Source organism: Pinus tabuliformis, chromosome 7 (assembly GCF_031772625.1).
Source record: "Pinus tabuliformis cultivar Carrire ecotype Pingquan chromosome 7, CPIR1, whole genome shotgun sequence".
Lineage (NCBI taxonomy): Eukaryota > Viridiplantae > Streptophyta > Pinopsida > Pinales > Pinaceae > Pinus > Pinus tabuliformis.
In genome coordinates, this window is record NC_142293.1 from 82,584,735 (window position 1) to 82,612,163 (window position 27,429).

General features: G+C 40.3%; 1 protein-coding gene and 1 pseudogene across 2 annotated transcripts in view; one reads left to right on the plus strand and one right to left on the minus strand.

Moving 5' to 3' along the window:
• LOC149245297 (Alkaline-phosphatase-like family protein) overlaps nt 1-27,429 on the plus strand; it is a 377,731-nt gene that overhangs the window by 231,897 nt on the left and 118,405 nt on the right. The window lies entirely within an intron of this gene.
• On the minus strand, nt 15,555-21,112 carry LOC149245298 (uncharacterized; annotated as a pseudogene).

A 27,429-nucleotide genomic window follows, 5' to 3' on the forward strand; every position in this document is an offset into this window, starting at 1 on the left:
GAAAAATGTATTTTTGTTGGATATTCTGAAGATGTCAAAGGATATAGACTTATTCCACTTAAGTCCACAATGTTATCATTAGAAGAGATGTAAAGTTTGCTGAAAATATATCGGCCTGCGAGCCTAGTTCGGTGGATGTGCCACCTCTCCCTATTTCTTCTACTTTTGAAAATATTTCTTTTTCAGATGATGAAAGCGAGGAAAAAAATCCTCCCCCACCTTCTCAAGATCCTCCTTCATCTCCTTAGCTTCCAAAATGGGTTCGTGCTACTCGGGATGCAGCAGGTGATCTTGCCGGTGATCCTACAGATCAGCGACATACACGTTCTCAGTTCGAGAGAGCCTCTTCTTTACTGGCTCAAGCTTCAGTGAATTATGATCCTGACACCTTTGCAGAAGCTTCAGGCCATCCAGATTGGGAAGCAGCTATGAATGAAGAATATCATTCATTATTGGCAAATGATACATGGGATCTTGTTCCTCTACCAAAGGGACGAAAACTTGTTAGATGCAAATGGGTTTACAGAACCAAGTATGGACCAGATGGGAAAGTTGATAAACATAAAGCTCGTCTTGTTGCTAAGGGTTTTTCACAAGTTGAAGGCATTGACTATACTGAAACCTTCTCCCCTGTTGCCAAAATGAACTCTATCCGCCTTGTTCTTTCCCTTGCTGCCTCTTTCAAATGGGAAGTCCATCAGATGGATGTTAAATCCGCCTTCTTGCATGGGGACTTGCATGAAGAAATCTATATGGAACAACCTATTGGCTTTATACAAACAGACTCCAGCCTTGTATGTCGGCTTAAGAAATCCCTTTATGGTCTCAAGCAAGCTCCTCGAGCTTGGTATGTCAAAATGGATAACTTTCTTTTAGAAAATGGCTTTTCTAGGTGTCATTCTGACAATACTGTCTACACCAAGAAAGTGGGCAAGTCTCTTATCATTCTTGTTCTTAATGTTGATGATCTTATCCTGACTGGTAGTGATCCCAACCTTATAAACCATGTGAAGTCTAGCCTTAAAAGGAAGTTTGAAATGACAGACTTAGGACACTTACATTATTTTCTTGGTCTTCAAGTCTTGCAATCCGAGGAAGGTATTTCCCTTTCCCAATCCAAGTATGCCTGTGATATTCTACGTCACATGGAAGACTGTAAGCCAGCCCCTTCTCCCTTTCAGTCTGGAGTCAAACTTTCAGTCACTTGTACTTCTCCTGAAGTTGATGCTACCTTATACCGTCAACTTGTAGGAAAACTTTTGTATCTAACCCATACTCGTCCTGACCTTTCCTTTGCTGTTGGCCTTGTTGCTCGGTTTATGCAAAACCCACGTGAAAGTCATTGGAAAGCAACTAAAAGAATACTTCGTTATGTTCGAGGTACAGTTCAGTTTGGGATTCATTACAGTGTCGAAGCATCTCCTCTATTGGTTGGTTTCACTGATTCCGATTGGGCTGGTGACCTTGATGATCGGAAGTCTACTGCAGGTTATGTGTTCACTCTTGGTTCAGGACCTATTACATGGGCTTGCAAGAAACAAGGTGCCATTTCTCTTTCTTCAGCAGAAGCAGAGTATCGTGGTGCCGTAGAAGCTAGTAAGGAAGCCTTGTGGCTTCGTCAGATCTTGTCAGAGTTTGGCTTTCAGCTGCAACATCCGACTACACTTTGGTGTGATAATCAAAGTGCCATTCAACTATGCAAAGATCCAGTCGAACATCAGCGCAGCAAACACATTGAACTGCACATGCACTTCATCAGAAAGCTCATTCATGACCATGTTCTTGAAGTGCAATATTGTTCAACAGATGATCAAGTTGCAGACATCTTTACAAAGGCTCTCATAGATGCGAAGTTCACTAAACTTCGATTTATGGTTGGAGTTCAGGAAGTTGTCACTAAGGGGGGATAGGCTGTAGTGCCTCCTTCCTTCTCCTATTGTGTCATATTTGTAAATCCTTCAATCCTATCCCAAGTTGTTCTTAAGGGGGGATGTTAGGATATTCCGACACATAGGAAATAGTTAAGTACAACTTGGTCTAGTATAGAGTTAGGTAAAGTGTGTTTCTTTACTATGTACATTTTGTAACTTACAATCCGACGGTCATGATATGTAGTGATCCCACGGTTCATTCTCTTCCTCGGTATTACTGACACTTGATCCGTGGCTTAACACCCGATTGGTCCATGATCTCTATTTAAAGAGCATGGAGAGTGATTTGTAGGTTAACCGTGCATGAGAGAAGCTTATGTAAATTTTCATTCTTTTATTAATAAATTGCCTGAAGTGGCCGCGTTGGCTCAGGCCGTGGACTGTTTCCCTCTTTGAGGGTTTTAACCACGTCAAAAGTACTGGTGTATTGTTCTGCGATTTGTTTGTGAGCGGTGTCCTTTGGTGTTCTGTCTGAGGAACTTACCCTGTAAATTCCTACACTGAATCTGCAACGTCTGGAACTTATCATGATCGACAAGATTGAAATATACGTCCTTACCAATCTGATTAGAAAGATCTTAATCTCTGACAAACTTTATAATTGTATAAATATGTGGCTTTGCCTTCTCCTTCAGCGTCAGTTCTTTTTCTTCTTGCCAATTCTCATCATTATTCCTTGTTCGTAAAAGCTTATAGTTCTTTGGATTTGCAGCCATCCTGAAATATTCTGATTTCTTCTTCCCCATAAATGCCAGTTCACTAGACTCATCCATATTAAAATCATCATTCACAGCCCGTGAATCCAAAATAGTGGACTTTGGTTCCACTTTTTGAGTAGCATCTAAATGATCACATTTTCTCTCCATTTCTGAGGATTTCTTGTCATATCTTTCCTCAGTGGTACACTGGTTTTGGATACTAGCTATAAAGGATACATATTCATCTTTACTATCATATCTGTATTTGACATAACCTCTTCTTCAACATTTTCCACATTCATATCAGTTTCTTCATTTTCATTATCATCATTCTGATCAAAATCTTCTTCTCCTCCTTCACCTAGTTTCGTTTCTTCACTGTCGCTATTATCTCCCTTATTATCGATTTCCTTTCGACATGCTTTAACTTCTGCAAATGATTTTTCTAAACGCTGAAATGCTTCTTGAATTTTATTAAATTGTTCAACGCATTCAGGGCGTGAACTTAATGGCACATTGTGCGGCGAACAACGTTCAAAGGCTTGCATCATTATATTGTGCGCCATGGCTCTGATACCACTGAAACATAAAAACTGTTACTGAAGCATGAAAACTAATAGCTTGGAGGCTTGAATATAAAAATACACAAGAGGTATTTATAATAATAATTTATTATAATAAAAATGTATGAGTGATGATTGTTACAAGGAGGACCCGCATATATATACCTAAGAAGGTGTCCTTTCATGACTGGGCATGTCTTTTTAGACATGCCTTTTCACTTAACTTAATGACCATTTAACCTAATCAATATTTGATTATTTAATATTTACATTCATTTTATTTATTTACTTGTTATGAATTATATTCATAACACAAAACCACTTAGTTGAGTGAGTATGTTTGAACATTATACTTAGGATTACTCTCCAAAAAGGTTGAGTAAGGGCATTTAGCATCATGACCCAGAGTGAGGCCTTTGGATGTGGGACTAGAATATTAAAATTGATTGTGTCCCTAGGGTTTCACGATGAGTCAAAGAGATTAACCAGGATGATTGTGAACTAGGACTATTGTAAAATTGCCAACTTGGGCCAAATTCCACTTTGGACAACTCATTTGATGGAGATGATTATTGCATTGAATTCCTCTTTTCGAGAGGACCAAAATCGACCTAAAGATTATTAAATTTGGATAATCAGAAATATATTTTTGAATTTATGCCCACACATGTGCAAATTGTCAAGGTCGGCCACATCATCATGTAGGCTCATAAAGCCCAAGAGACATGTCTCTTCACCCTCAATGACTTGTATAAATATGAGAGACCTCAAACCTCATTTGGCATCATCTCATCACACACATTCTTCTCTCTCCTCATTTGATTGGTTCGTACAACTTATTGGGGATCTCTTTTCCTCACATGTGTGGCAGTAGAATGATGAATTACAAGGCCAAAATTTTAGACTCTGATGTAGGTTTGACCAACATTGACTAGGGGTGTTTTCACTACATTTGACTGCGATTTTTGGGTCAAAATTTCGTTTTTGGCAGGCCGCATTTATTAGCATAGGAACTGAGGCATTTTGTTGACTTTGACCACAAATCAATCGCAGGGTTGACCACAAAAGTTGACCAAGTTTGACCACTATTTTCAGGACTTTTTTGGGCTGACTTTGACCACCTTAGAAGGTTGAGTTTGACTTGGTATGACTGAGCTACATAGAGGATGATTTGGTGTTGTGTTGACCTACGTTGACTTTCTGGTTAGGGCATAATTTGAATGCTATTGACTACAAATTTGACAGGGTTGTTTTGACTGTGATTTGGCAAGTCAATTTTGACTATGATTTGGCAAGTCAATTTTGACTTTTGTACTCTCTCTTCGCTGAACATTTGATATAATAATAAGAAGAATTGATCAAAGGGTTTTCCCCATCTTGGGGTTTTTCCCTGGCATTCGCCAAGTCTGGGGTCCTCATGTCTTGGTTTGTCTTTTGCATTTTATTATTCATGTTCTATCTACAGTTACTGTCAATGTGATTTTTGGTTAATGTGATTGCAAATGGAAATCTAAATAGGAAGTTGTCATTGGGTTGCTTAAAGGACATTGAAGTAATTGTGCTAAGCATAGAATGTACCATTGTTAACTAAAATTAACATGGTATCAGAGCCCAGGTGAAGACAAAGCCCAAGCAAGAAAGAGAAAAACAATCACTAAGAGAAATTTGTTTTACAAAACTATTCGACAAGTCTCTACGGTTTCTACATCCTACTTGAAGACCAAGGACAAGATCAATGACAAATCTGATTATCATGCATGGAAAATGAATTTGGACTTGACTTTGGAAGAGCATGATGCAATGGACTATGTGTAGGGAAAAGTGGTGGAGCTTCCTTCAAATTCTCTGGTTGCTGCTAAGATGAAGCAAGGTTACTTGGGAGCGGGAGAAAAAGTGCAGAGCGACATTTTCAAGATCTCCTTGTTTGGGAGCTAATCGGGAGCGAATTTAAATATAATATATATTTTGATGCATATATGTCAACAAAAGCACGTAGAATGATGAATTAGTTATAAAAAAACATAAAAACATGGATTGAACCATATAACATCAATGATCTAGAAGTTATAATCTTCATCAACCATATCGACAAGTTAGTAACATACAACATATTGAGTCTCATGATTCATCAATCTTAAAGTTTCAAGCTTTCAAGATTCAATATATAACATTTATCATCATTGATCACTAAAGTTGTAGCTTGTACTTGTAACCATTCCCATTACCAAGTAACCAAAGGATAACAAAGAATATCTAACATGAAATGAAATGTTTCAACTTGAACTTTCACGAAGCATCATATTCATAATTCATTACCAATGAGTTATAAATGCCAACTCCAAACTTCAAACTTAATTTGTCATATATTGTTTACAAAAATACCATAATAAATATGAAAGAGTCAAATACAAGTAAATCTATTATCTACTGCTTGACCCTCTTGCCATGAGAAATTTCTAATTTTTTGTCTAGTGCTTTATTGGGAGTTTCCTCCTGCATAGTTAAACGACCTTGGTACCCTAGTACCCTAGGTGCTCTTGATTATTGGGAGTCTCCTCGCAAAGAGGGCTTGGTGCTTTTGATTAAATACAAATTCCATACCCTAGTACACGACAATATCCAATGGAAATATTGCAATCCCCGACAATCTTGAAATCCTAAAAAAATGATAAGTCTGTTGGATTTTGAGTGAGATCTAAAATTCTATTTTCTCCATATGAAATCCAATGAGGTTGAAACCACTTTCAAACATCCAGAGTCATTTTATGGTAATGTTAAAAATTTAAGTAAAAGGATGAAAATGAAAGATAAAGGAGAATGTCACTTTTCCTTTAAGAATATAACATTACCATGAACTACATATAAACACTAGGGCCATAAGCTTGAACATTAGGTTGCCCCACTCAAAAAAAATTGTTTCCAATCTTCAATAGCTCCTTAATAGGTAGGGAGAGAAAATATTTTTAGTGAGCGCGCTCCCGGGGTCGCTCCTGATGTGCTCCTGCTTGACGCGTGCTCCGAGAGCGGATTAGACCCGGGGGGGGGGGACGCTCCCTCGTAACCTTGAGATGATGTATAAGAAAGGTGAGTTTAAAGCTAAGAAAATTATCATTGATTCCATTCAAAAGCATTTGGTTGCCTATTTTTGATTTAGGAACATCTAAGGAGATGTATGATAAGCTGGTTGGGATGTTCAAAGTGAACAATGCAAATCAAATCCTCTTTCTCAAAAACAAGTTGAAGGACATCAAGATGGATAAAGGGGAGTCTATCCAATCCTACTTCATGAGAATAACTCAAATCAAGAATGACCTACTATCTATTGGAGAAGTTATTGTTGACAGGGAGCTCACTCTCATTGCACTTGGAGGTATTTCAAGACCTTGGGATGTATTTGTCACCACTATTCTCAACAATGACAAGATACCTGGTTTTGATGAGTTATTGGCTAGATGCACTCAAGAGGAGACAAGGATGATGGAGAGATATAAACCCTCGAATGGAAATGAACCTACTACCTTCTCTGCCCTCCAAGGGATTCAAAGAAGGAAGAAAAGGAAGGTGCTACAATTGCAACAAGTTTGACCATTATGCCAGAGAGTGTCCTCACAAGAAGAATTCTCCAAGGGGTGATGACAACGTCAACCACAACAATTTCAAAGGAAATGGCAATCAAAGGCACAATGGGTTCAACAACTAAGGAGAGAGGAATGCTCCCACTGCTCGAAACGGAAATGGTTGACCTTTCAAGGGGACAAGAAATGCCAGATATGATGAAAGTAATAAAGTGTAGAAAAACAAGATGAGTTTTATCTTATTTCTGCTCTATCTACTACCTCTACGCCGGATACATTGGATCATTGGTTGATTGATAGTGGAGCCTCAAGGGACTTCACTGGGTACAAGGAGGCCCTCTCAAATTTGGTTGAAAAGAAAACTAATTTGAAGATCATACTTTTGGAGATAATGCCACCTACCCTGTGAAAGGAATATGTACTGTGACTCTTCACTTGAACCAAGGTCAAACAATTCATCTTCAAGAATTATTGTATTTGCCCAATTTGAAGGACTTGGTGTCTATTCTATGATGGAAGATAACGACTTCAAAGTAGCATTCATTGATGCAAAGGTACACATTTGGCAAAGAAACCCTAAAGATGCATTTACTCTTGGATTTAGGGTTGATGGTCTCTATCAAGGGTGAGGAAGTCCTTTGGGAGCTTTGGCAAGCAATACTTCTCTTCAATCTAAGCTATGGAACTAAAGATTTTTCCACTTAAATAACAAAGCCTTACCTGGGGTAGGGAAGATGGTCACAAGTATGCTCGAGTTTAACATGAATCATAAAGGTGTTTGTCAGGGTTGTGCAGTTGGGAAACACACTAAGGGACCGTTCCCTTCTAGTGAAAGTAAGACAACCGATATTCTTTAATTGGTCCATTTTGACATGTCTGGTATGTTGCCCATAACATCATTAGGAGGATACTCATATTATGCAATCTTTGTGGATGACTACTCTCACAGAACATGGATCTATTTCTTGAAAAGGAAAGGTGAAGTGTTCAAATGGCTCCATTCTTTGAAAGCATTGGTGGAAAATCAAACAGGGAAGATGATCAAGATATTGAGGATTGACAAGGGAACCGAATATGAATAAATGAATTCAATGACTTTTGTAGAGATGCTAGCTTTAAGAGGGAGTCAACAGTTCCATACACTCTTGAACAGAATGGCGTTGTTGAAAGGAAGAATCGAACAATCATGGAAGCCACTTGTCCCATGCTCCATGATTAAGGCCTACCAAAGTTCTTATGGGGAGAAGCTTCCAACACTACCGTATATGTTCAAAATAGGAGCCCACATCAAGCCTTGGATTTCAAGACATCTGAGGAAGTCTTCACTGGTAAGAAACTTGATATTTCTCATTTTCTAATATTTGGGTGTCTCGTATTTTTTCACGTGCCTAAAGAGAAAAGGAATAAGTTGGAAGCTTTTGGGAAGAAAGAAATATTCGTTGGCTACAGTGAAAATTCAAAGGCATATAGAATCTATGTGCCTAGTCAAATAGATGTGGAAGTAAGTCGTGATGTCACCTTTAGTGAAGGCACCGCCCTTGGGAAAGCCAGCGATCTCCTTGTCCCAAGGATGGACGATGATAATGCTGCAAAAAAGATGATGAACCTTCGATAGATGAGCTTATGCAAAATGTTGAAGGTTCGATGGATCCTGTCGATCCACCTCCTGGTGATAACTCTACCTCAAGGAAACGTCCACTATGTATCAAAGATACTCTCGAAGATGCTGAAAGACATATTGCTCCAAGAGCGACATTTTACGAAAGTAAGAAGTCGAACAGGTATTAAGGTTATTTCACTGCTATGAGTAATATTGTTCAAGCTAAAGCATGCACGTTCGAGGAAGCCTTAAAACGCGAAGTTTGGAAAGATGTGATGAATGAGGAGTATGAGTCAATCATGAAGAATGATGTCTGGGATGTGGTGCCTAGACCCAAGGACAAGTCTGTGGTCACTTTTAAATGGCTTTACAAAATTAAACATGGAGATGATGGGAGTGCTAAAAAATATAAGTCCAGGTTCGTTGCTCGATATACCACTATCCGATCAATAATTGCTCTCGCTGCCAATCAAGGATGGAGCCTACATCAAATGGATATCAAGACTGTTTTTTTGCATGGCTCGCTTAAGGAGGAAGTCTACTTGGAACAACCTTAGGGGTTTGAAGTACAAGATCGAAGGACACATGTATGTAGGTTGAAGAAAGCTCTCTATGTGTTGAAGAAAGCCCCTAGGGATTGGTATGAGAGGATTGATAGTTATCTCGTAAAGCTGAGATTTACAAGGAGCTATGCTGATCCTAACCTATACTTCAAGGTTGAAATGGACATGCCTCTCATTTTGGTCGTTTATATTGATGATCTCTTTCTGGCTGGTGTAGATCCTCTCATTTATCAATGCAAGAGGGAGTTGACTTTCGAGTTCGAGATGAAAGACCTAGGACTGATGCACTACTTCCTAGGCCTAGAGGTCAGGAAAAGCCAGGCGAGATTTTCTTTTCTCTAGGAGAATACATTGTGAAACTGCTAGAGAGATGTGGGATGATGGATTGCAAATCTATGTCTACTCTGATGGAACTCAACTTCAAAAAGCTATGTGGAAGTTTTGTTGAGCCCGAATTGGCAAACCTTTTAGAGTATCAACAACTTGTGGGGGGCCCTTGATGTTCTTGGTAAACTCCTGTCTAGACATATGCTTCACTGTGAATACTTTGAGTCAATTTGTGGTTGAGTCTCATCACATACATTGGATTGCTGCTAAGAATCTCTTGAGATATCTCTGTTGCACAATCAACTATGGGTTGAGATACACTGCTGGGAATTTGAGGCTTCATGGATATTCTGATGCTGACTGGGCAGGCAGTGTGGTGGATTGAAAGAGCACGTCTGGATGTTGCTTCTCATTGGGACCTGCTTCAATTTCTTAGATGAGTAGAAAGCAAAAATTGTTTGCTCTAAGCACCGTCGAGGCTAAATAAATTGCAATTAGTATGGCCTGTTGTGAAGCTATATGGTTGAGGAAACTCTTCAATGAACTATTTGAGCACGTGCTGGATACCACCGTGATCTATTGCGATAACCAGAGTGGGATTTTCCTTTCAGAGAATCCCGTGTTCCACGACTGCTCCAAGCACATCGATATTAGGTACTACTTTATCCAGTATATGGTACAACGAGGAGCAATAAGGCTCCAACACATTAAGATTGATGAGAAAATTGCTGACATTCTCATGAAGTCCTTGGGGAAGGTCAAATTCCTAGCCTTCCGAGAGAGACTTGGAGTCGTGGAAGGACCCTCTCATAAGGGTCCCGCTTGAGTTAGACACTGAGTTCTGGGAGCTCATGGCTGCTTTGGGTACTTCTTTGATCTATGAGCGACCATAGGGTGAGTGGTTCACCGTCCCCTACGATTGATGATATATGCATAGGATGAATGGTTCACCTTCTCCTATGGCATATGAGCAGTATGAGTGTTTCACCTTCTCCTATGGATTCCCCAGCACACATCCTATCCATGTAGTCTGGGACTCATGGGAAGTACCTCTCATCTGGTCAATGAGTTGGGAAAAGTGGATAGGGACCATAGCACTATAGATGGATGCATCGTGTACTAATGTATGCCCTATGTCTAGGATGCATGGTGTTCAAGGACTTGATCTGTGATCAAGTGTGATTGGGGTTCTACCCCTGGACTGACTTTGGTTAGTGGAGAGTGGTAAGGTCTTGTGACTCACTCTTGATTGATTCTTCTTCATTATTACATCAATGTTCAACATAGTTGGGATGAGATGCAAAGAACGATACATGATGACAAAATGGCATGATGATGAATGGATTGGCAGGTGAAATTCTCCCTAGTTGAGAGGGAGTGTTAAAATTGGCAACTAGGGCCAAATTCCACTTTGGACATGTCATTTGATGGAGATGATTATTACATTGAATTCCTCTTTTCGAGAGGACCAAAATCGACCTAAATATCATTAAATTTGGATAATTAGAAATGTGTTTTGAATCTATGCCCACACATGTGGAAATTGTCAAGGTCGGGCACCTTATCATGTAGGCTCATAAAGCCCAAGAGACATGTCTCTTCACCTTCAATGACTTGTATAAATATGAGAGACCTCAAACCTCATTTGGCATCATCTCATCACACGCATTCTTCTCTATCCTCATCTGATCACACATGTGGCAGCAGAAGGACGAATTACAGGACAAATTACAGGGCCAAAATTTCAGTGTATTGCAAGTTTGACCAGCATTGACCAGGGGTGTTTAGACCAGTGTTGCGAACATCTTGATAACATCTCGATTTTATCTCGAAATCACGATTTTTTGGCCTAGCCGATGTTTGCCGATTTTTAAAGATATTTTTATGGTATCTTAATTTTGGCGATGTTTGCTGATTTTTACCGATATTTTCCCGATTTTTTTGTTTTTCGGACCCTTGCCGATTTTATCCCCATGCCGATGTTCACAACATTGGTTTTGACCACATTTGACTGTGATTTTTCAGTCCAAATTTCATTTTTTGCCGACCGCATTTATTGGCGCAAGAACTGAGGCATTATGTTGACTTTGACCACAGGCCAATTGCAGGGTTGACTACAACGCTGACCGCAAAAATTGACTATAGAAGTTGACCAAGTTTGACCGCTGCTTTCAAGACTGTTTTGGGCTGACTTTGACCACCTTAGAAGGCCAAGTTTGACTGGGTATGACCGATCTGCATAGAGGATGATTTGCTATTGCATTGGCCTACATTGACTTTCTGGATAGGGCAAAATTTGATTACTGTTGATTACAGATTTGACAGGGTTGTTTTGATTGTGATTTGGCAAGTCAATTTTGACTTTTGTACTCTCTCTCTCTCTGCTTTAAATTCGATATAATAATACGAAGAATTGATCAAAGGGTTTTCCCCACCTTGGGGTTTTTCTCTAGCATTCGCCAAATCTGGTGTCCTCTTGTCTTGGTTTATCTTTCGCATTTTATTATTCATGTTTTATTTACAGTTACGGTCAATGTGATTTATGGTTAATGTGATTGCAGTTGGAAATCTAAAGTTGAAATTGTCATTGGCTGCTTAAAGGACATTGAAGTAATTGTGGTAAGCATAGAACATACAATTGTTAACTAAAATTAAGAACTATATTGTATATCATTGGTCATAGGCGTCGACCAGAATCATGGTGACTAGATGATGCTAATGATGTACCATGTGTCAAGAGTATTGACCATGATTATGGTGCACCATAGTTCAAAGTTACCGACCAGAATTATGGTAAGTAGTTGATGATGTTGATTTACCATGAGTCAGAGTTGTTGACTGGTAATTAAATGATGTTGACGCTGATGATGAATTGTTATAACCTTGTCCTAAAGAAATTTGTCAACAAGAGAACATCTAGATAGTCATTATGACTACCTCCCTAGCTAAGAGGGAGTGTTGAATTTTGTAGCTATGGCCGATCTTCATAATTAATATTTCTTCCCTTGAAATGCACATAGTGAAAAATATAAGAGATGTTCTTCATGTCGGTTTTAAAAGAAAGAATTTTTAATTTTTTGAAATTTGAATTTTGAATCCAAAAGGCTCAAAGTTGGCCCTCCTAATTTCAAGTCGGTCCAGTTGAAATAGACACCCATTCGACCTCATAGATGACTATATAAAGTCATTTCATCCTCCTACCCAAGCAAGCAATTTAGACCATTTGAAGACAATAACAAGACGAATCTGAGGCAGAGAATAAGACAAGTTTGAAGTATAGTGTAAGATGAATTTGAGGCAGAAAATAAGTCAAATCCAAAGCAAAGAGTAAGACGAATTTGAGGTAGTGTAAGTACAAATCAAAGGTAGAGTGTTTGGGCATACCAAAGGAGCAAAACCAAGATTCTTGGGTGCAGAAGTAGGCCAAAATTCGGCCCTAGCAGATTAGACCTAGTTGAGTCCATTGGACATCAGTTTGACTTGACAAGAGGGAAGTTTGATGAGGTGTGACTAGCGCTATGTTACTAGTCAATTTGACCTTATGTTTGGCTTGAACTTAATGATTTCTATAAGGAAAAGGTTGCTCGGCTTTTCCCCCATGTGGGTTTTCCCATGGTAAATTCTTGTGTTTCTTTTTTGGTTGTCTCTTTGTGATCCTATTGACATTTTGTTTCCACTGATGAGATCTTTTGTGTAATTACTATATGATAAATGTGAATTCAAGAAAAGACTAATAAAAAAATAAGAAGAAGTAATTATTAGTTTAGAAGACCCTTCAAAAAATCAACATCCATTGCCCTGAGGGTAGTATGCAGTAGAATGGTGTGTTAGGCATTGGATGATCCTTTGACCTCCTAGAAGTTGTTCAACCCACCAAAATAAATTCGACCTCTCTGGGAAGATGATTTCGGCCCACACGTGCAGCCTGGCTGGGGAGCTCGGGCCTCCTGGAAACTTGCACTGGTTGGGTAAGTAATCTCTTCCTCCACTGGAAAATCTTTGTTGCATCTGGCAAATTGATCCTCCTATGCAAATCGATCTCTCTAATGCAAATATCCTTGCCCTGGAAATTTTCCTCTCTGAGCAATGCCAACTGCTTGTCTGGGTAATACACACCCCTTGCTAGAGAAACTTGCACTGCTGGAAAATCGGCCTCTCACTTCAGAAAAACCGATCTCTTAATTTCCCTAGAAATATTTTTGAAGGATCTCTCCGACTATCTCTAGTGAAACCTTGCTACTGATGTCCTTGCGTTGCCTCTGCACTCTTGCTCTCACTGCATATTTGTGTCTTCATGTCTTCTCCAAATGTCCATTGATTTCCTCTTATAATCTCCCGTTGACGAATCAACGATCATGATCTAATCACAATCGATGGCTAAGATGATCTTGACTCCATTAAGTGACTTTTTTGTATGTATCTAGATAAAAATCGATTTACCCCCACTGATACTGATTAATTAAGGTATTTCCCTAAGTTAGACTTAGGAAAATTAATTAAGTGCTTAATTAAATCTAATTAGAGCCTTTTCTCGGGAAACCAATTTCGGGTATTGGAGAAAATGTGTTCCCTAGCCTCATAGACACAAACTGAGACTAGAACACCTATTCGAGCTACACAAACTAACACTCCCTCTTAGCGAGGAAGGTGTTCTGCATAACACCCAACTTGTCTCTGAAGAAGATGAACCTCACCTTCCCCAAATCCTTCATCAAAATATCTGCTACTTGCTCATCTGTAGGTATATACTGTAGTTGGACAATCTTGCGCTGCACACAATCCTTGATGAAGTGGTACCTGATGTCTATATGCTTGGACCTGTCATGAAACACCAGATTCTTTGACAACCTGATGCAACTCTGATTGTCGTAGTGTATCACTGTCATCTCTATCCTCTAACCAAACAAGGCTACCAACAACTTCTGAAGCCATATGGCCTCGCATGTAGCCATGCTCACTGCTATGTACTCTGCCTCGGCTGAACTCAGTGCCACAGACTTCTGCTTCCTGCTATACCAAGAAACAACTCCTGATCCCATGCTGAAGTAGCACCCGTAAGTGCTTTTTCGATCCACAATGTTCCTTGCCCAGCCTGCATCACTATGGCCCACCAATCTGACACCATCACCTCGAGCATACCTGATCCCATGCTTGACTATGCCACACAAATACCACAACACATGCTTACCTGCTATCCAATGCACTCTCTTTGGCTCCACCATGAATTGACTTAGAGAGTTAAATGGGATATGTCTGGTGCAACATCAAAACTAATAGCTTGTAGGCTTCAATGTAAAAATACACGAGAGGTATTTGTAATAATAATTTATTATATATAAAAATATATAAGTGATGAATGTTACAATGAGGACCCGCATATATATACCTTTTCGTGATTGGGCATGTCTTTTTAGATATGCTTTTTCACTTAACTTGATGACTATTTAACATAATCAATATTTGACTATTTAATATTTACATTTATTTTATTTATTTACTTGTTATGAATTATATTCATAACATAGCCCCTTCCTTCAGAAGCTTTGTCCTCAAAGCTTATTGTCGACAGTTTCCTTCAGTTTGCATTTGTCATCTCGGCATATGTAACTTGACACCATTGGCACCTCTGCTTGTATAATTCGCTTGGTAACACTGTCTTGAATCCAAGATTATCGATTTTTTTTTTGTTTTTATTTTTTATTATAACTCTATTTTTTTTCTTTTTAATTAATTTATTATTATTATTATTATTTTTCTAAATAAATAATATAAATATATATATATATATATATATATTTATATATATTTGAAATAATTAAATTATATAATCAAATTAATTAAGTTAATTAATTAATTTATAATTATATATATAATTGATATGTGATTTGAACTAATTTATGTATACGGAATCACACCCTTTTTGTTTTTGTTTTTGTTTTTGGTTGGTGTGGAGCACGTGTATTGGAAGCATCCGATCGCTGAATCGGTGTGTCGACACACGTTGACCATTCGTATGGTTAACACAACATTCATATCGCGCAAATCGACGACGTATACAATGTCATTTCCACGCACTGATCCACGTCTTGAATTGATGCCAAACCAACACAACGCTCCACGTTGACCTTTCGACCGTGATGACGCTTGACCTGCGGCACGTAAATTTGGGACGACGCTTGACACCCAGCCACTAGACGATATAGTCGGAATGGTAGAAGTGCTGATAGGCATCTCACTTGCCACCTCTCCCACCTGAAAGTCCTTCATGCATACTGTGCAATTGGCAAGTAAGTGCTTTCATGAAACGGTAACGATGGCCATTGCTTCTATTGCAGTTGCAAATGGTAGCGTGTTGTAACTGTTTCGTTGGGTTTCATTATCTGAAGTTCCCATGATAGCCTGAGGGTAGGAAAAATGATCTACGGCCTCTCGCCCAATTCGTTTTATGGAGCCGTCGTTGCAGACAAAGCAACTAATCTCAGCTTCTCCATCGCAGAGAGGGAGCACCCATTGGTTACAGTGATGGCACCAATATTCTAAAATAACACAGAGTAACGAAGTCTGAAAGCAAGTTATCTTCGTGAAATTCATTCCCAGTCTTTTCAAGTACTTCATGTAAGCTTCAAGCTTTTCTCTTTCTTTGAGCATTTCTTTACTTTCAGCTCCAACCATTTCTTTTGCCTCCTTATCCTCATTGATCAATTTTTCCACATTATTAACATCCAGGGCTGAACCTGTCAATGATTTATTTCTATCTTCACCATCCTGCACAGACTGATCTGACTTGGCTTTAACCACACTTGTCTTGAATTCTGACATAAAATCCTTAGCTGAGATAAAGTCCACAGAAGATTTTGCTGGAGCACCCTCAATTGAATCAATGTTGTCTTCCTTGAGTATTCTTTCAAACTGATTCTCAAGTCTGTTGTCAATGGGCCGAATCTTATCCAAGAAATCTCATTATCTCCACAAGACGAGCAATCACAGGATGATCTCGGACATAACGACCTTCTGCTTTTAAAAGTAAGTAGAAAACAATGGATTGGCAATAGCACAACAACAACAGCTGCTTCACCTCCAGATAGTTCATGCCTTCTTTGGTTACATTTTTGTTACCTTTCACCTTCTGCAGTAGAACCTGAACAATTTTCAGGTTATCAAGTCCATCCTTAAATTCTGATAGCAGTCCCACTAACTCTGGAGCATCACTCATTACAACTTCCATCTGCTGCTCTTTTGTTAATGCATTAATATCCTTCTTGACTTCCTCAAATGCTACAATTTTACCATCATCAACATCTTTGCCCAGTTCTCTATCTGAAGTTTTCTTTGATTTCCTCCTTTCAAGCCCCCCTTCATGTCGCTTCACAGCCTCCTGCAGGGTTTCCTCATGGGCATCTGAATTGGCATTGCTTTCGTCTTCCTCATCCTCATCTAGACCAAAGTCTTCAGGACGAAGTGATTTTGATTTTTTTCTTTGCAGTCTTACTTCAACTGTCGGTAGCTCATCATCACTAGATTGGATCTCATAGTCAATATTATCAGCACTATAATATCGGTTTTTTCCTTTGCCCCATGCTGCTTTCCTTTCTTCCTCCTGTTCATCAGCTTCTTCTTCCATTAGCTGTGCAACCTCATTTAATTCTTCATCATCAAAATCATCTATATAAGGAATTGGAACAGGCCTTCCATTGGGAGCGCCCTTACTGCCCTTTTTCTTCTCCTTGACTGAGTTTTCTTCAAGGGGATATTTTGCATTGTCATGCTCTAGTAAGGACACTAGCTCTTTTTGGATCACTTCATCGACCTGCTCAATGAAATTTGTTGGTGCAAAAGAATCTTTATCATGACTGTGAAAATTCTACCACTGCAGCAACTGATTTACTTTCTCTACTTATTTTATCATAAGTTATTCATGAAATTACTTCAACAAACATTAAAATAAATACTGTTGCAGATATCACATCGTAATACAGAAACAAAAATATGCACACATTGACACAATTATTTTGGACTAATGTCCCTGGAAAAACCCAATGTGGGAAAACCAATGCAGCAAGGGAGGATTTTATTATTCAGCAATTTCTTGTACAACAGGGTGCTAAACTGGCTTACCCACAGATAAACAAACTTCCAGCACTTTCCTAAACCTAGTGTAGGCCCTACTAACTTGTGCTACAGCCTGAAACCCTCTATGTCAGCCTACGAGGCTCTGCGCAGTCTCTCTGGGCTTCTGCGTCACTCCTGTAGCCTTTGCGTGGATGACGCAGGCCCTTCTGGCTCTGCGCAACCTCTACATGGCTTCCTCTAACTCTCTTCTGCCTCTTCTGTGCTGATATCCCATCTCTTTGTTCCATACTTGTTGCCTCTTGACTACTCTCCAAACCACTGGTTTAATTTCTCAGCAAACCCCGCTCCAGAAATTGAACTGACTGGTCTCCCTCAGTGTGTTCTCCAAGTGCCCCTCAAGCCTCCTCTTATACTTTTTCTGTTGACACCTCAATGGCCGAGATTAAGTCCTTAATCAACGGCTAAGATTAGATCTGGCTTGATCCATGTCTTTTGGAGCATTCTAACACAGATTCATATTGATACACATTAATATTTTATTTTAAACTTAGGGACTCCATTAAAAACATTAATTATTTTAATATCTCCTGATCTGTTTAGAATATGCCCAAACCCTTTCTGGGTATTGGAGATCTCATGTGCCCCAACCTGTCGACCAAATTTCGTGGCTAGTGCACATCCGATGCAACCCCAAATCAACAATAACCACTTATAAAAATTTCACATTGCTTTTGTTCCTTCCCATCCTTTAAGGGAAAAGGCATGTCATTAATTCATGTTCGTCATATTTTTCAACTTCTTGAAAATTCTTCTGGCTAGTAGGCTCATCTTTATCTTTGAGAACACCTATATTCTCATGACAATTTGGAATTGTCATAACCTAATTTTTTGCAGAATTTAGTGCTTGTTCATGAATAATTTCTGGAGATTCATTTTTTTCTTCTTTGCTTTCACTTACAGTTGTCACATATCCACTTTGATTTTCGGTTTCATTCATGTTACTGTCCACTGCCCGTGCTGCCTCTGTTGACAGAGGTTTTGTTCTTTCTTTAGATATAATAACTATAGAATTCCTGCAGAAACTCTGATAGATCTAGAATTCTAGTTAAATTAAACACAAGTGATTCGCTGATACTCAAGAGAGGAAAGAAAGAATTTGCTCCATAAAATCAATGTATTAAATTAATAAACAATAGTAATACATGAGCAACCAAACCTCTAATCCCAAAGGGAGGTGGTTATATAGAAATTGCCGAATCTAGAAAACTAGGAAGAAATTAGTAAAAAACTACAAAAGGCTAAGAAAAGATAAAGGGAGGCCTAAATTAGCAACAATGACTCAAGACAACTGATGGCAACTATCAGCCATGAGGAAAGCATGAGGAGGGGCGCATTTCCCAAGGAAGGCAACTTTAAAACATGCTAAAATGGTCCGGGGGACCAAATACCTTGATTTATGGGGGAATCTTCATGTGGGGCGCCAATCCTCAAATAACTCAAGTGGATGAGGTGTGGTTAGGTGTGAAGATGCAGTTAGATGTCTAAATGGTTTAGGAAAGTGGTTAGACTAATATTTCCATAATATTAAGCCTTTAAAGGCAAAAAACAAGGGAAAGTTGGTCCACTGAGCTAGTTTACCAAAAACCAAGTGCGAACATGATTTTTAGTGCATGTGGCTAATTCAAGGATACTTAGGCTAAAAAATAAATGTAGATGTTAGGATTATATTCCAACACCCCCCTTCATCCTAACTCACTTATCTAAATTGAGTCCTGACGAAGATGCCATGTTAGGTACTCAGGTACAATAAATAAAAGATCCTCATAAAATGAAGAAAGAGGGAAAACCTCGTGGGAACCCCCCCCCCCAAAAGAGGAAAAAAGGGCTAAGTGGCCAAAAGGGCCTACTCAACTGTCTCCACCACTCCAAGCATAGCTCTCAGTTCTGAAAATTTCTTTTCAGTGAAAGACTTGGTGAAGATGTCTGCAACCTGCTACTCAGTGGGGCAGTACTGTAGTGATATGACTTGGTCACGAATCAACTCGCAGATGTAATGCATGTGAATCTCGATGTGCTTGGTCCTCTGCCTATGAACTGGATCAATCAATATTTGAATGGACCCCTGATTGTCACAAAATATGACAGTCGGAAGTGGATATTGAATACCAAACTCGGAGAGAAGCCCCTACAACCAAACAACGTGTGTAGCTGCATTCGCTGCACCTCTATACTCTGCCTCGGCTGTAGATAAAGCAATCGTGGATTGCTTCTTGCTAGACCAGCAAAAAGGCCTTGAACCAGAGCTGAAAACATAACCAGAGGTGGACTTGCGTTCTATACCATCGCCAACCCAATCAGAATCTGTGTACTCAATCAGTGAAAGTGGGCAATCTGCAGCATAAAAGATACCAAAACTGGAAGTACCTTTCACATATCTAAGGATTCTCTTTGCAGCTTTCCGGTGAAGCTCATGGGGCTCCTGTATATATTTGGAACAAACTCCTACTACAAAAGATATCTCAGGTCGGGTGTGAGTAAGATAAAACAAACTCCCAACCAACTGTCGATACAATGTACTGTCCACCAAAGGTGTAGTACCCACATCCTCAAATCTGATCTCCGAAAGAAATGGAGATGCTGCTAGCTTGAATTCTGTCATCTGAAAGCGGACAAGTAGATCTGATGCATACTTAGACTGTGCCATCTTGATCCCTGAAGTAGACTGAGAAACTTCAAGACCAAGAAAGTAGTGAAACAGTCCCAAGGTTGGCATGGAAAATCGATTGTGCAATGCTGATTTTGCTGAATCAATAGCTGAGGTAAGGTTCCCTGTCATCAGTAAATCATCTACATAAAGTACTATCAATAGAAGGAAATCATCATGTTGGAGCAAATAAACATTTAGATCAGATTTGCATCGAAAGAATCCAATGGAAAGGAGGAAAGAATCCATCTTTGCATACCAGGCTCTGGGAGCCTGTTTTATGCCATACAAAGATTTCTTTAATTTGCAAACGAGGGAAGAGTTCCAAATGTATCCCTGTGGTTGCTCCATATATATCTCCTCCTTTGAGATCTCCATGAAGAAATGCACTCTTCACATCCATGTGATGAACTTCCCATTTGCGAGAAGCAGCAACAGCTAAAACTAGTCGAATGGAGTCCATTTTTGCAATAGGTGCAAATGTCTCTGTGTAGTCTATGCCATGTACCTGTGAGTATCCTTTTGCAACAAGTCGAGCTTTGTACTTGCTGATCTCACCATCTGCAACAATCTTTGTTCGATAGATCCATCGGCATCGAACAAGCTTTCTTCCTTTCAGAAGTGGAACCAAGTCCCATGTGTTGTTTTCCATGAGAGCAGAGTACTCTTCATCCATGGCAGCCTCCCAAAGCGGGTTTCCAACAGCCTCAGAGTGTGACTGTGGATCTGAACCAAGTGTCATATAGCAATGTATGGGAAGCAATGGTTCGGTGGCAGCCAGGGCTTGAGGAGCCCCAAAAAACTGTGATCTAGTCCTTCTTGCATCCGCAGGATCACTGACTAGTTCACCCGCATCTTGCAGGGTTTTCTCTGCCCAAGTTGGCAGCTGAGTTGGAGCAGCCATGACCTACTCCTCATCCTCTGAATCAGACCCAAGAGGCTTCTCTGATGGCTGCTCTGAAGTGCTCAAAGAAGTTTCAGATTGCTCATTAGTGGCAACAAGTGGTTCCTCGGCAGGGTCTACTGAAAAATCATGCAGGGATTCTTCTTCAAACTTCACACTTCGAGCTACAAGGAACATTTCAGTGTGAGAGTCTAGCAATCTATATCCTTTGCCACTATCAGGATATCCAACAAAGATACATTCAACACTTTGAGGCTCTAAAGCCTTCCTCTTATCTGTCGAAATGTGAGCCCATGCTCGTGAACCAAAAATGCGAAAGTGCGACACTTTCGATTTCTTACTGGTCCAACATTCAAATGGAGTGGTGCCTTTGAGTGCTTTGTGAGGAATGTGGTTCTGAATGTACGCTGCATAATTAATAGCTTCAGCCTATAGCTCAGGAGCTAATGATTTGGACTGCAACATACAATTGGCCATCTCTTTTAACGACCAGTTTTTCCTCTCCGTGACACCATTCTGCTATGGTGTATATGGCACTGTGTGTTGTAGTTGTATACCTGCATCAATACAAAGTTGCTGCACATCTTTGTTGACATACTCCCCCCCATTATCAGTACAGAGTATCTTAATCTTACACCTAGACTCATTCTCAGCAAGTGCTTTAAATTCTATAAGGCATTCAAATACTTCCGATTTTAATTTCAGAAAAAAATACCCAAGTAAAGCGAGAGAAATCATCTATGAAGGTGAGTACATATCGAGCCTTACTGATTGAAGGCTGCGGGAATGGGCCCGTGATGTCACTGTGAATCAGCCCAAGAGGTGAAGAAGCTCTCTGTGCCTTCCCTTTGTCAAACTTTTTCTCCGGATGCTTGCCAAGAATGCATCCTTGACATACACCGCTTGTGAATTTAATAGCGGGCAATCCTTCTACCATGTTTTCCTTGCTGAGTTGATGCAAGTACTTATAGTTTAGATGGCCAAATCTTTCATGCCATAACCTGCTGATATCATTTAGAGGGTTTGTATTATGAAGCAGATTTCTGAATACAATTAGGGTGGCAGAAATGGCTCACCCTTCAGAGAATATCCTTGGCAGTAGTACCTCTCTCTAGAGATAGATATTCTGGCAAATCAACAACCATATGATCAACCCCACAGTGACTCTGATTGTTCCTTGTGCTGGACAACGAAAGCTACTCCAAGCACTGCTTTAGAATTGCGTCACCCTCTCCCAGTTCAGGATTTGTCGATCAGCTCCTAGTCTGCCCCACAGAATCTCCCAGTGTTACCTCTGAAGCCCTCTGCGTCCTCTGCGTTAGCCTCTACGACCCTCTCCATCCACTGCGCTGGTTCCTCAGGTCTCTGCGTTAGCCCTTCTTGGGCCCGTGCTGCCTCTTCTGGCACTTCACTGCATCTCTGCTATGTATTCTTCAGCCTTGGATCGAAATCCCTTGCTGAACTACCCTTCACTGCAACTGGTATCTAACGCGATTTCCTCACCAAACCTTGCCCCAGAAAATCGAATTCTTGATCTCCCTTGGTGTATCTTACTATCTCCAATTGACCCTCAAGCCTCCTCTTATACTTTTCTTGTTGATGATTCAATGACCGAGATTAAGTCCCTAATCAACCGCTAAGATTAGAATTGGCTTGATCCTCCTCACTTAGAACTTTCTCACCCATATTATATTAATACATATTAATATTTTAATTTTCCTAAGTTTAGACTTAGGAACTCATTAAAAATATTATTTATTTTAATATCTCTTCATTCGGGTGGAATTTTTCCAAACAATTTCTGGGTCTTGGAGATCTCATGTGCCTTAGTTTCTCCACCAAATTTCATGGCTAGAGCACATTCGATGCTACCAAAAATCAACACTCCCTCTTAGCGAGGAATGTGCTCTATCAATGCTTTACCATAGAAGCATCACACTGATCTTCCACATCGGTCTTCTTTGCTGATGCTTGGCGTCTTGCCCCACATCCACTGCACTGCTGCGTCCTATACTGTTGCCCATGACACTGCCACTGCCACTGGTACATCTGTACTGTAGCTCCCTCTCAGCATGCTACATCATGCTGCCCATAACACTGCCATTGCTAACTGCTGCACTGCAACTCAGTTACCAAGAAGTAAGTAACTGACTTCACCCAAATACTGACATCTTGGTCAGTCTGGAAGCCTCGTGATGCTGAAGCTACCTCAGCTGCTATCCCGTGCTCCCTCTGTTGCCACTACGCTGCTGCAAACACCTTTGTGCCTCTTGCACAGCTACAATTTCCACTGCACTGCTACAAACTTCTGCACTCTAGCACTGCCTTGCCACTCCATCACACCTTGCTCCACCTGACACCTGTCATCATGCTACTGTCGTTAAGGGCTCTCGTAGCTGTATGTGATCCAAGAGTTTGGGCACCTCAAGGATCCTGCCCCTTTCTGTAGTCCTTTTGACTACAACTCAATGTCTCCCCACCTCTTCTCTAGAGGCGCATGAGCACTCATGGCACAATCGTCATTAGTCTCGACATCCTTCTCCGCCTTTACTGGAGTAGGCTTTGAGTCAAAAGCTTCTCCCTTGCCTTTCTTCCTGGGGCACTAAGAGGCATAATGTCCCAACTCCCCACAATTGAAGCACTTGGCCTTGGGGATATCTTTCTTATTGCTTGTCTGAACCCCTTGCTGTCCCGCAGATCCTAGAGCTGCATCCTCCTCCTCTTTCTTGATTCGAACTCCCTTACTGCTACTCCCTGCCTTAGTCAACCTCATAATCTCTTGCTATCGAAGAGCTATCCACATCTTCTCCCAACTGGGGAGAGTTGCTCTGCCCAAAATGCTTTGGACAAACGTCTCCCAGTCCTCGGAGACTGCATTCAGAGCAGTCTTGACCATAAACTCTGGATTAGGTGTAGACCCCACGAAAGTAAGCTAGTCACGAATTCCTTGCAACCTGAGAATGAACAGATCTATCTCCTCTCCTTTCTGCATCTGATATGACCTCCGTTGATTCTCTAGTAACATCTTCTGTTGCACGAAAGAGCCCTGGTATAAGGTGGTCAGTGCCTGCCACATCTCCCTCGCTGTATTTTTCTTAGCAATATGTGGTATGACATGATCCTTGACCCCGTCTAGAATCATGCATTTCTCTTTCGCCTCGGCCTCCTCATACTTCTCATTTGCATTCGGGTCAACTGGGACAGCTACAGTTTTCAAGGCATAGTCCTTGATGCAATGTTTATCCAGGATTGCCAGGATCCTGGCCTTCCAGATGACAAAATTGGAAGCCCCGTCCAATTTGTCCTAATCCCTCAATCCGTTTACTGCCATCTCTGCTCCTCTTCTCTAGACTCCCTCTGAGTCTTGATTTCCTTCTCGGAAATCGTTCGACCAACTATTGAATCACTCCTCTCCAATCCTCCTTTGCCGCTGCAACTCAGATCTAGATTTTTTGGCTAGAAATCTGTCGAGGTAGTGCTTCCCTCTACCTTGGTTCAGTGTCCTTAGACACTGTTCTGCACTCACAGAAACAACGTCCCACCAGCGCCTCAAATCAAAATCTGCACAGCTCCCTTAGCCCCAGTAATTGAAGAATCTGAGCTGTTCTGGCTCTACGCAATCACAGGGAGAGCTGGATTGGTCCTCCTGGCCACTACGTTAATCCTTCCTGGCTGAGAAAGATGACTTGGCACTGCATAGGCCTGATCTGCTCCCCCTCTACCTTCGCGCTGGCCTGGATAGCTGACACAACTATTGTGTGGGCTCCTCCCAGCTACTGAGTCACCTTTACCTGGCTCAGAGTGTGGATGCAGGCACTACGTGAGCCTCTGCCTTAATTTCTGCTGCTTTCGTTATTGCTGCTGGATTATCTGTAGGGCTTGCTTCCATTGGACCTGGCGTTGGCCGTCACCTTCTCTGCACTGCATCCCTCCTTCTGCATCTCTGGCTCTAGAACAACGCTATCTCTCGGGAGAGTTGCTTCTCTGCTGCAATTTCTCAAATTTTCTTAGCTGGTGTCTTTAGTCGCCTCTGATTTGCAATCTCTCCGATACCATGTGAAAATTCCTGAATCTAACACATCAGAAACCCCTACTGCAATTTTTGGTTTACTATCTCCTACTTGTTCTTTACATTAACAAGTTATTTAATTGCATAAATATTGAAGTAAACACAAATGCAACCTTCACAGATATACAGATCATGCACTGAAATAAACTGAGACAATCACACAAGGGACACCGTTATGTTTGGACAATCGTCCCTGGAAAAACCCAATGCGGGAAAACCGGTGCAGCATATAGAGGGTTTGTCTTATTAAGCAGATTTCTGAATACAACTAGGGTGCCAGAAATGGCACACCCTTCAAAGAATATCCTTGGGAGTTGTACCTCTCTCCGAAGACAGATATTCTGACAAATCAACAATTGGATGATCAACCCCACAGTGACTCTGACTGTTCCTTGTGTCGGACAGCGAAAGCTGATGATGAGGGGTAAGATTCCATGATTGAGTCCGTGAGGAGCATTATTTTACAGAGTGAGTGCCCCGAGTATGAGACATCATCAGAGGCCTTTTTCACCACCATACATGATATTCTTGTCAGCAGATGGGACAAGAATTGCACACCTTTCCATTGTTTGGCTCACTCATTGAACCCAAAATACTACAACCATGGGTCGCTAAATGGTGTACCTTCCCGCAGATTCCCTCCTCACATGGATGGTGAAATTTCATAGGGGAGGAAGGATGCATTGAGGTGGAATTTTTAGGATAGAGCATCCCTTGATGAGGTGGAGAATGCCTTTGCAGAGTTTTCCGATAGCATTGGTTGATTTGCAGGGTATGATGTGATTAGAGACAGGGGGCTAAGAAGCCCTATTCTTGGTGGGCAACTCATGGGGCAACAAACCCTCCTCTACAATAGTTAACCATGAAGCTCATCTCTCAGGTGACTTCATCCTCTTGTGGTGAGAGGAATTTGAGCACATATGGGAATTTGTATAGTGTCAAAAAGAGCAGGCTTGAGCAATCGAGGGCAAAGACAATGGTGTATGTGCACACCAACCTTTGTCTTATTTACAGGCAGAGGGATGAGTGGTTGAAGCGAAAGACAAAGATGTGGGATGTCTTTCCTGATGATATTGGGCTAGACAACAGTGTTGAGTTGGCAATGGCCAACTGGGATCTTAATGAGCCAGTGCTAGAGCCTGTCACTTTTGATGATGGTGATACTGTAGAGGGGTCATCCTTCACACCAGCAGATGCAGAGATGACATTGGATACAGACGAGGAGGATGCAATAGAGGAGAGTAGTGGTGACCATGATGATGATGATTGATGACTCTTGAGCTACCTACTGCCTTGAGGCTTGTAGTTGTTTTGTATTTTCTATTTTTATTTGCCATTGGCATTGCTACTACCTATGTAACACATTTTGATTTTGATGACTTAATGAAAAACTGCAGTATCTTGTCTTTCTCCTATTGGATCATTGATCAATATGTCACAATTATATTTGTATGCATAATGTTACTTTGTAAAACTTACTTCTAGATGAAGATCTGTGTTTGAATCAATGAATTTGTATCATGAATGAGAATTTGTGTAAGAAATATCTAATTTTTAATATATATATAATAATAATATAATAATAATAATAATAAAAATAATATATAACATGTCCTAACATGTCGTGTTCGGGGAGGTCAATGTGCTGGTGTCTGACACTCGAATCCTCGTGTCCCCGTGTCAGGTGACTTAGGTTCTCATCTTTTTCATGTTGAAGTGTAGTAGCGTTGTGCATATTCTGGAGTTCTCATGCACTATTTTTGTTAGGGCACATGTTAAATTAAATATTAGCTTATGATTGTCAATTAGATAATAGACTTGGGCATTAATAACGTTAATTTGACTTAACGTTTATGATTTTATTTCTTATTTCACTTTATTGTGTTTCAACTTTCTCAGTCTATCCCACTACTGGATTGACTCAAGTTGCTTGTGAATCTATTTAAGAAAGCTTTTGCTTTCTGAATAAATAATACGATATAGATAAGTCCTTCGAGTTATCTTGGTTTCACTATGTGCTCAATTTCTATAATATGGTATCTAAGCTCAGCTAGAGCCATAGTCTGTGAGAGTGTGAAGACCTAGGCATTGTTGGTAAGAAAGGCAGATTGAGGGATGGCTAGTGTAACACATTGAAGAGCCAAAAGGGTTTCAGTGAAACAAAGTATTGTTTTGTTTTTTTTTTTTAAATTCTGAAGCAAGGTCTGATTATTTTTAAAAATTGGAACTCTGTTTTTAACTTCCATTTCCAACCATTATATGGAATATTCATGTAGTACAGAAATGTAGTCATACACAATCTGTATGGAATTGGTCAAAGTGCTACAAAAATCGATTCATAGTCCAGATTAGTCTTATTTCTTAGTTTTCTAACAGTATAGCTGAATTGTAGCAGATTGAACTTGTTTTCTTCTCTATATTGTTT